Source organism: Prionailurus viverrinus, chromosome A3, assembly GCF_022837055.1.
Source record: "Prionailurus viverrinus isolate Anna chromosome A3, UM_Priviv_1.0, whole genome shotgun sequence".
Classification (NCBI taxonomy): Eukaryota; Metazoa; Chordata; class Mammalia; order Carnivora; family Felidae; genus Prionailurus; species Prionailurus viverrinus.
In genome coordinates, this window is record NC_062563.1 from 13,030,017 (window position 1) to 13,042,384 (window position 12,368).

A 12,368-nucleotide genomic window follows, 5' to 3' on the forward strand; every position below is an offset into this window, starting at 1 on the left:
CGGGGAGCCACACATGAGCGGGTTCACTCTGTGACCTTCTTAGGTGAAATGTCTTGGCGTTCCGACATCCGGCCTCCAAAGTGCAACAGGAAGACCGTTTGTCCCCTTTCCAGACGCCATCCTTCCCCCTGTGACCTCCCGCCCTCTGCTCAGACTCGGACCCACCGCCCCGGCTAAGACGAGCAAACACCCGAGTTCCCAAGAGCCTGGGAAAAGGGCTGGCGTATCGGCAGCTGTGGGGCCCGGGCGTCCGTCTCCAGGCGAGAACGGACAGATCTGTGGCCTTGCGACCCGAGAAGGACCGCGCTCAGCTTCACGTGACACGTGGGGATCCACCCGCAGCGGGAAGGTGAGGGGCTTTGAGCCGTGATTCCTGGGTGGAGACATTTCTCCTCGCTCACACGAGCCCACAAGACCAGAGACTGTAGCAGAGGTGGCCCTTCCCGGGAGGCCGGGTTGCAGCTGAACGTGAGCCAGACGTTCTGCTCTGTTCTGTGCAGCCAGACCCGCCCGCGGCCGGGCCGGAGCAGCCATCCGAGGCTTGTCCCCGACCTGCTCACCAGAAACGCACGCCAGGGACCCGAGGAGCTCGGCAGCGATTCGATCCGTGCGTGAGACGCAACTTCCGGGGATCAGGCAATCAGACGCAGGCTCACAGCGCGCGAGGCCTACGGTTGGGTGCCCTTTGCCGAACGGAATCCTGTCGTTTGGGCGTTGCGGGCTGCACGGCGCGTCTGGACGGCACGGCGAACCCTGCTGCCCTGGGTTGCCCTGCATGCCCGTCACCTGGACACAGAGCTCGCGGGAGAGCTGGGTCCTCCCTAGTCCCGGGGAACTTACAGCGGTGGGCGCCTCCTGCCCCCCATCTGTGAGGTCACCCAGCCCGGGTCAGCCCCTCGGAAGCTCACGTCCTGGGCCGAGATCTTCCTGGCCCTGGGGCCGATTCGCATGTGATGGTCTGAGGGGTCCTTGCACACAGGGGCAGGGTGGGCCAGGGGCAGGGGCGATCCTGGGTCCGGTCCTGCTTCTTGAGAGGTGAGTCGTCAGCCGCCTCCCCCTGGCACCGGTGCCGAAAACGGCAATATTTCCCCAAACTCAGCTGCACCTGTGGAGGCGAGAACACAAGGCAGCCTATTTTTAGCAGGTGACAGACTGCTGGGCCCGGAGACCACGCATTCACTCGGGAGCTGTAATTAGCCTCTTGCTGAAAGGGTGGAGTTTCGAACCCGATGCAGGTGACAGCCCGGGGGGGGGTGGGGGGGAGGGCGCCCTCACCTCGGCACCTGTCTCCGGCGTCTGGCCTGGGGAGGGGCCGGCTGCACCCGGGAAGGCCCCGGGGTTCCCGGGAGTCCCAGGAAGGCGGCAAAGGCCCCTGTGGGTAACGTTCCCCGTCAGCGCTCCCTGCCTCGCTCCTCCTGGCCGGTCCGTTTGCAGAAGGCTCGATCCAACGCCCGATGTAAGCGCTGTCGTCCCACCGGGACGACCTGGCCAGGGGGATAAAGAGGGCCTGTCACGCCGGTGTCGGCTTTGCGGGACATCTGTCCCCCACTCACGGCTGCCCCGTCGGGGGACGGGACGGGCTTGGCGAGCTGTGGCACAGACCGAGGGGCCCTCCCCACGGTCCCCCTCCGTGTCCCTCACGGTAGCAGGGAAGCCGGCTGCCTGGAAGAAAGACCACGTTTGCCTTGTGACCTTAAGGTGGCCACTGGGGTGTGAGCACCGCCTCTCTCTCTCTTTCCATTGGCTGGGAGAGAACGAGAATGCAGGGTTAGGTGGTGGGAGGACCTCCGTTTCCTTAGTTGTACAGTTGATAGGTAACTGTGCCCGCCTGCCTCCTCCGGTTTCTACGAATTAGAAATGTTTTCAATTGCCAAATTACAAAGAAAACCCACAGGTCAAGGCAAAAAGGGGCTTAGTGGCTCAGGCAAGTGGAAGTTTCCAGAAAGAGCTGCCTCAGGCCCTGACTGAGGAAGAAGTGAGAACCGAAGGGAGGACTTCTTTAACGAGATAAACCTTGACTCCATCCAGAGTTCCCAATAATCGATTAGCTTCTGCGGTATGTGGGGGGGGGGGGAAGGGGGGGACAGTGTCCCACCAGTGATGGTGACAGGGACAGTCAAGCTCGAGGAACATAGCGGACAGGTGGGGGATGGGCAGCGCTGTCTCTGCCCCCTGGCTGTGGAAACTCACGGAAGGAGGGAAACACTCTCCCATTTGTCCTGGGCCCGGGGCCGCACTTCGAGGGGCGCCTGCTGTTTTCCCAGGACGTTTGCCTGGAGCGCACGGGCTGGCGGGGCCCAGAGCATCTCCAAGGAGGCCGGGCTGGGGGCTGGCGGCCGACTCGGGCCCCACATCCATGGGAAATAAGTCCGAGGCCGTCCCCGGGGGTCTCCGCGATTCGGGGCTGACATCTGCGCGGCCCCTCTGTCCCCACCCCCGCCTCTGCCAGCGGAGTCCTCTCCACACCTGTCACGTGCTTCTGGTTCCTGCGGGAGTCCCGCAGGTGCGCGGGGCTCGGACTCCTCCTTGTCCCTCCTCCCCCAGATTCCACGGCGCAGGCCGCTGGGATGGGCACGTTTTCCTGGTGACCCCGCGGGGGCACACACGCAGGCGACTGGGTGATTTTGTGGATGCCCCGGTCCCCTGGCCACGTCTGCCAACTCCAGCGTCAGGAGGTGCAGCCTAGCGCCCCCGAAGCCCCTTCTCCCTCCTCCCCCCCAAACTGCTGCCCACCATGCGCGTATAGCTCCCCAGCGCCTGCTGTGTGGCCTTCTTCCAGCCTTGGGACCACACGGGCACACCCGAGCAGCTTTTCGAGATCATTTCCCGCACTACGGAAGCTCCTCTCTCTCATCCCCGCTGGTGACAGGTGTTTTGTCCCGGCGACACTCGCCAGGATGATCACGGCCACTCCCCGGCTGTCCGCTCTACGCCAGCATTGAGCCTGGGCCTTTCCCGCGTGAGCTCACTTCTCTGCACGAGGGCCCCATGAGGTGGGGACTGTTTTCCCATTTTACAGAGGAGAAAACTGAGGATGGGGCAGGAGAAGGGACTTGATTGGGCCGGGGGGTGGGGGGTGGGGTTTGTGGGGTGCTGTCTCACCCCGGGGCCCAAGCTCCTCACCTTTGCTCACAGTCGCTCAGTTTAAAGCACTGGAAGGCCATCATCTCTGCTCTCCCACACCCACACACCTGCAGGGCGACCCTTCACTTCAGGGGCGGGCTCGCGTTTTCTGTTACAGCCTCTCCATTTGGCTGTCGTGTGGCCAAAACCGCTCAGCCAGAGGCAATATATGAATGAATCCATGTGCCAGCAAAACTGATTTACAAAAGCAAGGCGTCAGCTTGCAGGGCAAAGTTTGCTGACCCCATTCACTCAGTATTTTTCTTTAAATACGCACATTTTTGTTTTCACCAAAAAACTTTCGCTTGAAAGAAAACTATGTCAGCGGCTCTTGTGGGAAAAAGGATAGTAACCATAGAAATAAACACAAGGAGCCTGGACAGAGGGGCTGCACTCTGCTGTGAGCCCAAGGCCTGTTCCTTCTTTGTTGCAGAGGATGACGAGCCGGGCCCAGAGAGGGGCTAAGGGCAGATTAGCAGCAAATCGCGAGGTTGTCTTCGAGGGAATCGGAAGAAGTGGAGAGGAATCAGTGGAGGATGTGAGGTTACTTACCGCTACGTCTGTTTGCCTTGGGAAATGGTCTCCTGCACCGCGTGGGAGGCTCTGAAGTCAGAGAAGGGAGGTGGGGGTGGGGGCTGCAGCGGTGATGGAGCAGGGGGGTGGGGGACCCGAGGCAGGCCTCGGGCGTGGTGGCGGTGGGGGGTGGTGCAGATTCACAGGACAAAGGACAGGGGATTAAAACCAGAGCAGGCAAGCTCCAAGGGGCGGGCTGAAGGTGACTGTCCCAACTTACTCAGGTCAGAGAAACCCCCACTGCACCATCAGGAAATGAATCACCTCAATTGCTTGCATCATGGTTCCTTTGTTCCCTCATTCCTCTTCTTCTTTAACAAAATTTTTTTAATGTTTATTTCTTTTTTGAGAGAGACACAGACAGGGGCGAGTGGGGGAGGGACTGAGAGAGAGGGAGACACAGAATCCGAAACAGGGTCCTGAGCTGTCAGCACAGAGCCCGTCGCGGGGCTCGAACCCACGAACTGTGAGATCATGACCTGAGCCGACGTCGGACGCTCAACCGACTGAGCCACCCAGGCGCCCCTCCTCCACTTCTTTATCTATCTTGCTGTGGCTCACTCTCTCCACATATATTTACACACACACACGCACACACACACGCACACACATTTTTGCCTCTGTTAAAAAGACCACGCCTTCTGGTCACCTTTTCTTTCCGGCAACCACTTTCTCATCCTCCCCACCATAAACAGCTGAGCAAAGAATTAATTTAGACGTTCTGCAGCCTCAGGGCCTCACTTATGACATTTCTCCCACTGTCTCTTGGAAGCCCTTGGTAACTCCGTCTGTCATCCTCCGGCTCCTTATATGACTGTCACATGCCTCGGGTGTCCTTGGCGTGGGGCAATCCTAATTCTGTTGGTAGCCTTGGGTTTTCTTATCATCACCCGACACTTACAGCCTCATCCTCCGCCTGTAACCCACCCGTCCTCTGCTCAGAGCTTCCTACCTACTACTGTTCCTTGCCCCCCTCCCAGCTCTGCCTGCCCCTCCTTGCTCACTCACATTCCTGTTGTCTACTCCTATTGATTCGTTTCACTGTCTTGCCTTTTTTTTTTTAATTATCATTATTTGTATTTTCTAATTTTTTTGGTTTTTTGAGAGAGAGTGAAGAGGAGGGGCAGACAGAGAGAGGGAGAGAGAGAGAGAATCCCAAGCAGGCTCTGAGCTGTGAGCGTAGAGCCCGACCCGGGGCTGGAACTCACACACCGTGAGACCACGACCTGAGCCGAAGTCAAGAGTCAGACGCGGAAGCGACTGAGCCACCCAGGCGCCTCTAGTGTCTTGCCTCTTTAAAGCGGAATAAGATGATGATCATTACGCCCTTACCAAAAGCCGTTATTTGAAGCTTTACGTGAGGTGCGGAAGGAAGCAGGGAGGCCCGTGGCTTCCCATGTCCTAAGGTACCGCACGGACAGCCTTAAATTCACCAGGTCGACTTGGGATTCTTCTGCTGCAACAGACTTGCCCTAACTTTGGGCATCCCCGAGCTGCCTTCATGAGTGCTATCATTTGTATACGCTCCTTGTAATACTATGAATATTTTCCTTTTAAATCAATTTACTTGAAAAAAAAAAAAAAACCTTGTGTTCATCGTGGGCAAAGGTATCCGTGAATTTACGGATTTGCTACACTCCACTTTTTCTAATACACATCTAATAGCCTTATACTATTAAAACAAACAATGGTCATCTTGGAAGGGCCCCAAATCACTTTGGTGTGGATCGTACCAGAGTTTCAGAAACCACACGATGTAACTAAGCAGCTTTTCCATTCTGAGGGTGGTGTAGATTATAATTTTCAAATTTCTGTTTAGCCCCCGCCCCCCCCCCCAACTCTTACTGTTTTTAAAAAACTTTTATTATTTTTGAGAGCATGTGAGCAGGGGTGGGGCAGAGAGGGGGACAGAGGGTCCAAATCCGGCTCTGTGATGAAGGCAGCAAGCCGGACGCGGGGCTCGAACTCACAAACCATGAGATCATGACCTGAGCCGGAATCCGATGCTCAACTGGTGCCCCCCCAGGTGCCCCCTACCCAAACTCTTACTCTTAAAGGAAATCTGGTGGAGCTCTAATTTGGGAAACCAATAAAGGGGAGCTGCTGGCCTTAGACTGGGGAGGAGGCCCACCTCTCTTTTCCCCGGGCCATGTGGCCGACCTCGGGGGCCCCTGCTCGGATCCTAAGACTGAAAAGGACCCAGTTGAGGATGCTGGTGCCCAATACCCACAGACTGTAGTGGCTGCTGGTCAGGGGGGTACCCGAGTGAGTTGGGCCCTGTGTCCAGAACAACAGAAGCTCTGCCCAGAGGAGTGTGTGCTGAGCACAGAGGTCAGGCACTCAGCTTCCATACCCACCTTTGTCCTGCATGCTTCCTGACCTACAGAAACCCCAGAGCTACAGCCTGCGTTTCCTAGGCTTCTGTGGGTCGTGGTTGGAAGGTGGGGGCGTCCTCTGCTACTAAGGCTGAGTCTCCGACTGACGCATGCATGTCCTGACGGGTGGGTCTTCAGGATGATAGAAAGTTCTGGAAGGGCATCCTAGATTCTGGCAGCCTTGAAATGCACGCCTATCTCAGATTTCAGGGAGAGTGTTATGGAGGTGTTCCCAGCCAAGTGATGAAAATTAAGTTGCTTTACGTCAGTAACACGTAAGTGTGACCGGACTGAGGAAGCAGGGGCTGAAGGCCGACTCTCCTCCCCAGGGGATTGAGGGTGTAAGTCCTAAGTGAGTTAATGAGTTTTGGGGTCAGGGACCATGGAGCCCCTTTGGGTGGCAGGTCAGACTGTTGGTGATTCCCCTCCTGCTCAGGGCAGACCTCAGGGCCGGGACGTCCACTGGGCATCGCAGGGTATGGGAGAAGGAAGGACAATGGGAGCAGTGTGGGCAGGGAAGTCCCAGAGCTGAATCTCTGGCTGCAGGGGCTGGGCTTTTCCCCACTGCCCGGTTTAAACTTGCTGCGGTAGATTCCCTCTTTAAGCCGGTGGAAGATTGATGATTTCATTATTTGTGGCACTCGGCAATAAATCTGGGAGTTTTCGGCTAAAGCGAGCACTTTCCCCGAGTTGCGTCTCGGGCGGACTGTTATTCATCACGTCCAATCACTCGTTCACCTTGGTGAGCCCTGGCCTGGGGGGGGAGGGGGGGGGCGAGGGGCGGCTCCTCCCAGACCTGACAACTTTTACTCCTTAGGGGCTGGGGGAGGGGACCGCCCAGGAAGGGACAGGGCTGGGGAGGGCGGTGGGGGTTCGAGGCGGCCTGGAGCAAGCAGCCCCAACAAGGGCCAGAGAATGAGCCAGAAGGGGGATTACAGGAGAAGCCTCGGGGCCTCAAAGCCCGGCCCACTGCCAAGAAAATCTCCCGTGGGGGGGGAGGGGGTAACACTGCGAAGAGAGGAAGAGAAACCGCCCAGGAGTTCTCTGCCAAGGGAGTGTCGGAGATTTTAATTCAAGATGAAATGTGTTCTTGTTTGTGTACAACTCATTTCCCTCCCAAACGGAGGGTTTTGTCTATCACTCGGGTGTTTCAATAGCAACCGTGTAATTAAGGTAGCATGTGCCTCTTTAGTTTGCAAAGCAGGCTGTTTGCGTTAACATGTTGGGGAAGCAAACATGGCTTGGATGGGATCCTGGGTCTAAGGAGGAAAAAGCAAAGAGTCAAAGCAAACATCTCCAAATTGGGACTTGGCTCCCTCAGGGATGACGTCCTCTAGAAAATGTGAGGGTGTTCGCCCTCAATGAAGGGGCCCTGGGAACTCTGGTCTGGCTAGGGGAGTGGTGAAGAAAAGGACAGAGGTGGTGCCCAGAGACTGCATGCGTGGGATAGTAGCTCCCAAGCTTCCAGGGGCCAGGGAGGAGGTGCGTGTGAGGGCAGTAGGTGTCAGTGCTGGTGTATTTTGTCCACATGGTAAAGGCACAGGGAATCTGTTTCCTCGAAGAAATAAGCATTGTCACTTTTCTCGAAACACATGGCTTTCTTGGGGCAACTGGGTGGCTCAGTCGGTTAAGCGTCCGACTTCGGCTCAGGTCATGATCTCACGGTCTATGAGTTCAAGCCCCTCATCGGGCTCTGCGCTGACAGCTTGGAGCCTGGAGCCTGCTTCGGATTCTGTGTCTCCCTCTCTCTCTGCCCCTCCCCCACTTGCACTGCCTCTCTCTCTCTCTCTCTCAAAAAATGAATAAACATTAAAAAAAAAAGAAACACATGGCTTTCTTGATCTATCTTTTAGTTCTGTTGTTTTGAGTAGAGAGATGGGTAGAGAGATTTGTTTTTATGATGGAAAAATTAAAAACCCAGCAGTCTGAGAGATGATAAACAGTGATGACTCTTGGGTTCATTGCTGAGGCACAACAGGGAGGGTTGAGGACTGTGCTGAGTTCAGCCTCATGGTCCACCCCCCGGGGGCAGCCGGGACTTGCCCAGGTCATGATTTGCTCGATGGAAAGTACATCCAGTTTTCTGTGCGTCTGATTTTCCAGAGGAAGCTGGAAATCTAGGTGTTTATGCCAAACCTTCTGTTTTCAGCTTTATTGAAATGTAATTGACAACAAAAATTGTAAAATATTGAAAGTGTACAGTGTGATGATTTGATATAAAAATCTCCTCATTTTTAATGTTAAAAACCAACTGCGTAGACCCATTTTGGGGCTGGTCACAACATATCTCCTGGCAGGACACGGGCTGCGGTCTGTCACTCGCCATCTGGGGTAGACTTATGTTAACCTGCACAATTTAGCAGCAAAATTCGCTTCTAACTTTGGTGACTGATTCATTCATCTGGCAAGGATTCAGTTTTTCCACCCACAAAATCAGCGTCTTCTATTTCTGCCATGGGTTATGTTTAAAGCCTCTACAACCTACTTCCTTTTCCTTCCCTAAGTTTGGTGTTTGTGGGGAGTGTCTTGACAGCCTGAATCAGAAGGTCTGTAGGTCTTTATCCAGGGTCTGGGGGCTCTGAATTAGTTTAGGAGTTAGCTGTGGCCACCGTGGCCGTGGCTTACCCGAGATAAAGGTTTATCTCCCTCTCACGTGGACAGAGGAGCTGGCGTCAGGGGCCAGGCTCCCTCTGACACATTGGAGAATGTGAGCAGGTTTGTTTTGAATGAAGGGGTCCCCGGGAACTCTGCTGTGGTTAGGGGGGACAGTGAAGAGGAGGACAGAGGTTATGCCCAGAGATTGTATGGATGGGATCATAACTATGCCTGGGCCATTGGCTCTGTCCACTTGGTCCAGAGGGCCCCCCCATCTGCATTTCAGCAGTGAGAAGAAGGAAACAGAGCTGAAGAAGGCATACCCCTCCCTTTACAGGTGCAGCCCACCATGGGCCCTCCTCACCTGTACTCACATTCTGCTCAGCAGCATTTACTCACCTGGCCACCAATTGCTGCAAGGGATGCTGGGTACTATCATCCTAAATCTTGGCTTCCATATTCCCATTTCACAACAGACATTCGGAAGGGGTATGCGGATAATGTGGGGTCCCTAGTTATTGCAAACAGACAAGAAGGCAGCCAACTCAGAGTGAAACAAACAAAATACCTGCATGTCACCTGGGATTCTCAACTGACTTTCAGTTTCACCCTTGACAGATGGAGATGACTTGGTTTTTGACTTTAATAAGTTTTGAAACCAAAAGGTTTTCCTAATTAATCTTAACACTGTTGTGTCCCAAACCTCAGTAACTTCTGTTTCCCTTACGTAATTTTGGACACATTTGTCTATCAACTGAGTGATTATTTGCTTTATGTTTTATTCTAATGTATTTGTTTCCAAATAAATTTGTTTTTAAAAAGTTTTGTTGAGTGATAATGAAAAACATCAAAATTTGAGGGATGCAGCTAAAGCAGTGTGAGGAGGAACATTTATAGCTTTAAAATGTGTGTGTTAGAGAAGAAGAAAATCAATGACCTATGATTCCACCTTAAGATGCTAGAAAAAAAGATCAGAGTAACCCAAGATAAGTAGAGTTAAGATAAGGAACTGAAGTCACTGGAATAGAAAACATAAGTCAATAGATAATAAAGCTAAAAGTTCTTTAAAGAAGGTCAACAGAGTTGATAAACCTATAATGAACATTTTTCTGCATTTTGATTTGAACACTCAGGTCCTTGTGGAAATACCTTCAAGTATCTGGTATAGCTCTGAATTTAAGTTACTTTTTTTTTTTTGAGTTTTTAAAAATGTTTTGCTTATTTTTGAGAGAGAGACAGAGTGCGAATGGGGGAAGGGCAGAGAGAGAGGGAAACACAGAATCCAAAGCAGGCTCCAGGCTCTGAGCTGTCAGCACAGAGCCCGATGCAGGGCTCGAACTCACGAACCACGAGATCACTACCTGAGCTGAAGTCAGACGCTTAACCGACTGAGCCACCCAACCGCCTCTGAAGTTACTCTTTACAATGACTATGCAGTAAAAGCACTTGGCTACTCCTCTACTCGGGGGAGTTTATTTTTTGTTTCTGGTTTGGGGCCATGAAGAACAATACTACGGTGACATTCTTGTGCAAAATGTTACAAGACAGAAGTACTTCTATTTCTATGGGCTGAGTGTCCAGCAGCTCCAGAGCCGGGACACACGCTTCTATGAATTGTCTACTTATGGCCATTGCCTCTTTGTCTTGTCAGTTTGTTAGAGTTCTTGGTATATTGAACTCCTTGTCTGTTAATTGACGCGCAAATGCTTTTACAGATTTATATAAAGACTTTGTTTATATAATCATTTTATGTACAAAAATCACACATTTTTACATTTTCATTATGTCTTTTTTTTTTCTTTTATACTTTCAGGTATAAAATCCATCTTGGTTTGTAAAATCTCCCCAACCTCTCTAGATCGTAAATGCAGCATCCTAGATTTTCTTGTAATATTTTCATATGAGGCAGAAGACGGTGCCTTCGGGGTGCATCTGAGCTGCGGGAGCTCCCCTGCCCGTGGCCATGACCTTCCCAGGAGAGCCCACTCCTGGTGGCTGAGCAGGGCAGGAGTAGAAAGGCCTGGACGTCTGGGCATACCTGTTCCAGAATGAGCCACTGGTTTTGCCGAGACTTCGTAGGCCTGCATCACAGATTGACCTTTCTCTCCTCCTGCCTGGTCTCTTCCCCCACTTCCCTACACAAGTGTTGATTCCCCAAAACATTAAGTTTACGCTTCTGGAGACCCCCACCCTTAACTGCTCTCCTTCAACTCATGTCATCTCTATCAGCACACCCTCTACGCTGGGCACACAGGTGTCAGGACCTCACCACATGGCCCACCTGCTTGCCCCGTCGAGGTCTCTGACTGTCATCTCTTGGAGGACTGTCATAACACCAGAGTCCCCCCTGGTCTCCCCATTCAGCCCCCGCACCTGCCTGCACTATGATCTGTGCCCAGAGTGAGCCTGTTAAGTGGATGGGAGATGCCATCTCCCCGCCTTGCTCTGTGCAGAGCCCTTTACCTGGTGGACAGGGCCCAGCGCTCCCTGGCCCCTCCGGCCCCCTCATCTCTTCCGTGCTTCTCGGGGCTCTCCCCCTGCTCCTGCCACACTCGCTCTTCCCGGGACAGGCCTGGTGCTCCCCTGTTGGGGCTTCACCTTTGCTCTGTTCTCCCCCGATCTTTGCCCACGTGTCCGCCGCTGCTCCCTCACCTCCGGGGCACCTGCTCCAACGTCACCTCCTCCGTGGGCTCCTTCTGCCTGCCCCCTCCCTCCACGACCACCCCCGCTCCTACTCCACACATCTCCAGGCCACTCACCGCCACGTGACGACTCCGTGCCTTACCGAGGGCCTTATGCTGGATTCCTCCAGAAGCTGACCCCGAGACTGGGTGTGAGTGTAGCGGTTTATCTGGAGGAGACCCAGGGAGCTCTTGCAGGGAAGGGAGACGGGAAGGAGAAGGGTCATGGCACCAACCCTGCTGGGCGGGGAGCAGGTGACCAGGGCGGGTGCGGGGCTCAGTCCCTCCGGGCTCCCGTGGGAGACGGTGGGGAACAGGCTTCGGGGGGACGTGTGCTCCACCAGCTCCCGTCCGGCCCTTGGCCAGGGCTGCTTTCCGGGACGTCAGCCTGTGACCTGTAGCCGGAGGCCTCAGGGGCAGAGAGAGGCCACCGAGGGGCAAGTGTCAAGGAACGAGGGGGCAGATGGCATCGGCCGGGGGCTGCGCTCACTGTCCTGGGCTGTCACTGCCTGCTGTGTGTCTCCCTCCGTCGAGGCTCCTCCTGGGGCCGGGCCTTGGATGCTTCCCTGGGGGCCTCAGCTGTGCTGGCGCATCTCAGGCCCTCCTGAGACACCTGCGGAATGAAGGAACGAAGCCTTCGAGACCCTCTCCTGGGCTACCAAGCTGACGCTTAGTCCTCGAAGAGCCGGGTGCTGCAGCAAATGCTCTGATTCTACCACTCTGCAGACGTCACCCCGATGCCTGCTGGCTCTGAAGCCGCTGCTGCTGCTTGGGGTCAAGCCGGGCGTCGGTGTCAGAGGGGCTCGGGCGGACCGGCTGCGCAAGCCTCCTTTCCTGGCGGGTGCTGGGGTGATGCTTCCTGAGAGATGCCCTTGGATGGCGTTGCCGCCACGGATCCTGACGGCAGCCGTGACGGGCATCGTCCCAATTACCCGGCTGTCTCGCTTGATGGGACCACCAGGAGCCCGCAGATTGCTCCCGAGTGCGCCTCTCTAGCAACCGTCTTTTTCTGGAACCAGAG

The 12,368-nt window shown here is 54.6% G+C and overlaps 1 long non-coding RNA gene across 6 annotated transcripts; it reads left to right on the forward strand.

Moving 5' to 3' along the window:
* The first annotated feature begins 699 nt into the window (after positions 1-699).
* Positions 700-9,419, forward strand: LOC125161498 (uncharacterized). 6 transcript variants are annotated; one of them, XR_007150642.1, is made up of 6 exons: positions 700-1,035; positions 1,142-1,235; positions 2,545-2,675; positions 2,747-2,993; positions 3,557-3,666; positions 9,004-9,419. It is a non-coding gene; the product is annotated as an uncharacterized LOC125161498 (long non-coding RNA). The 6 variants fall into 6 exon arrangements; XR_007150644.1 differs by having other exon boundaries at positions 2,780-2,993; XR_007150641.1 differs by lacking the exon at positions 2,545-2,675 and having other exon boundaries at positions 2,780-2,993.
* The last annotated feature ends 2,949 nt before the right edge of the window (positions 9,420-12,368 follow it).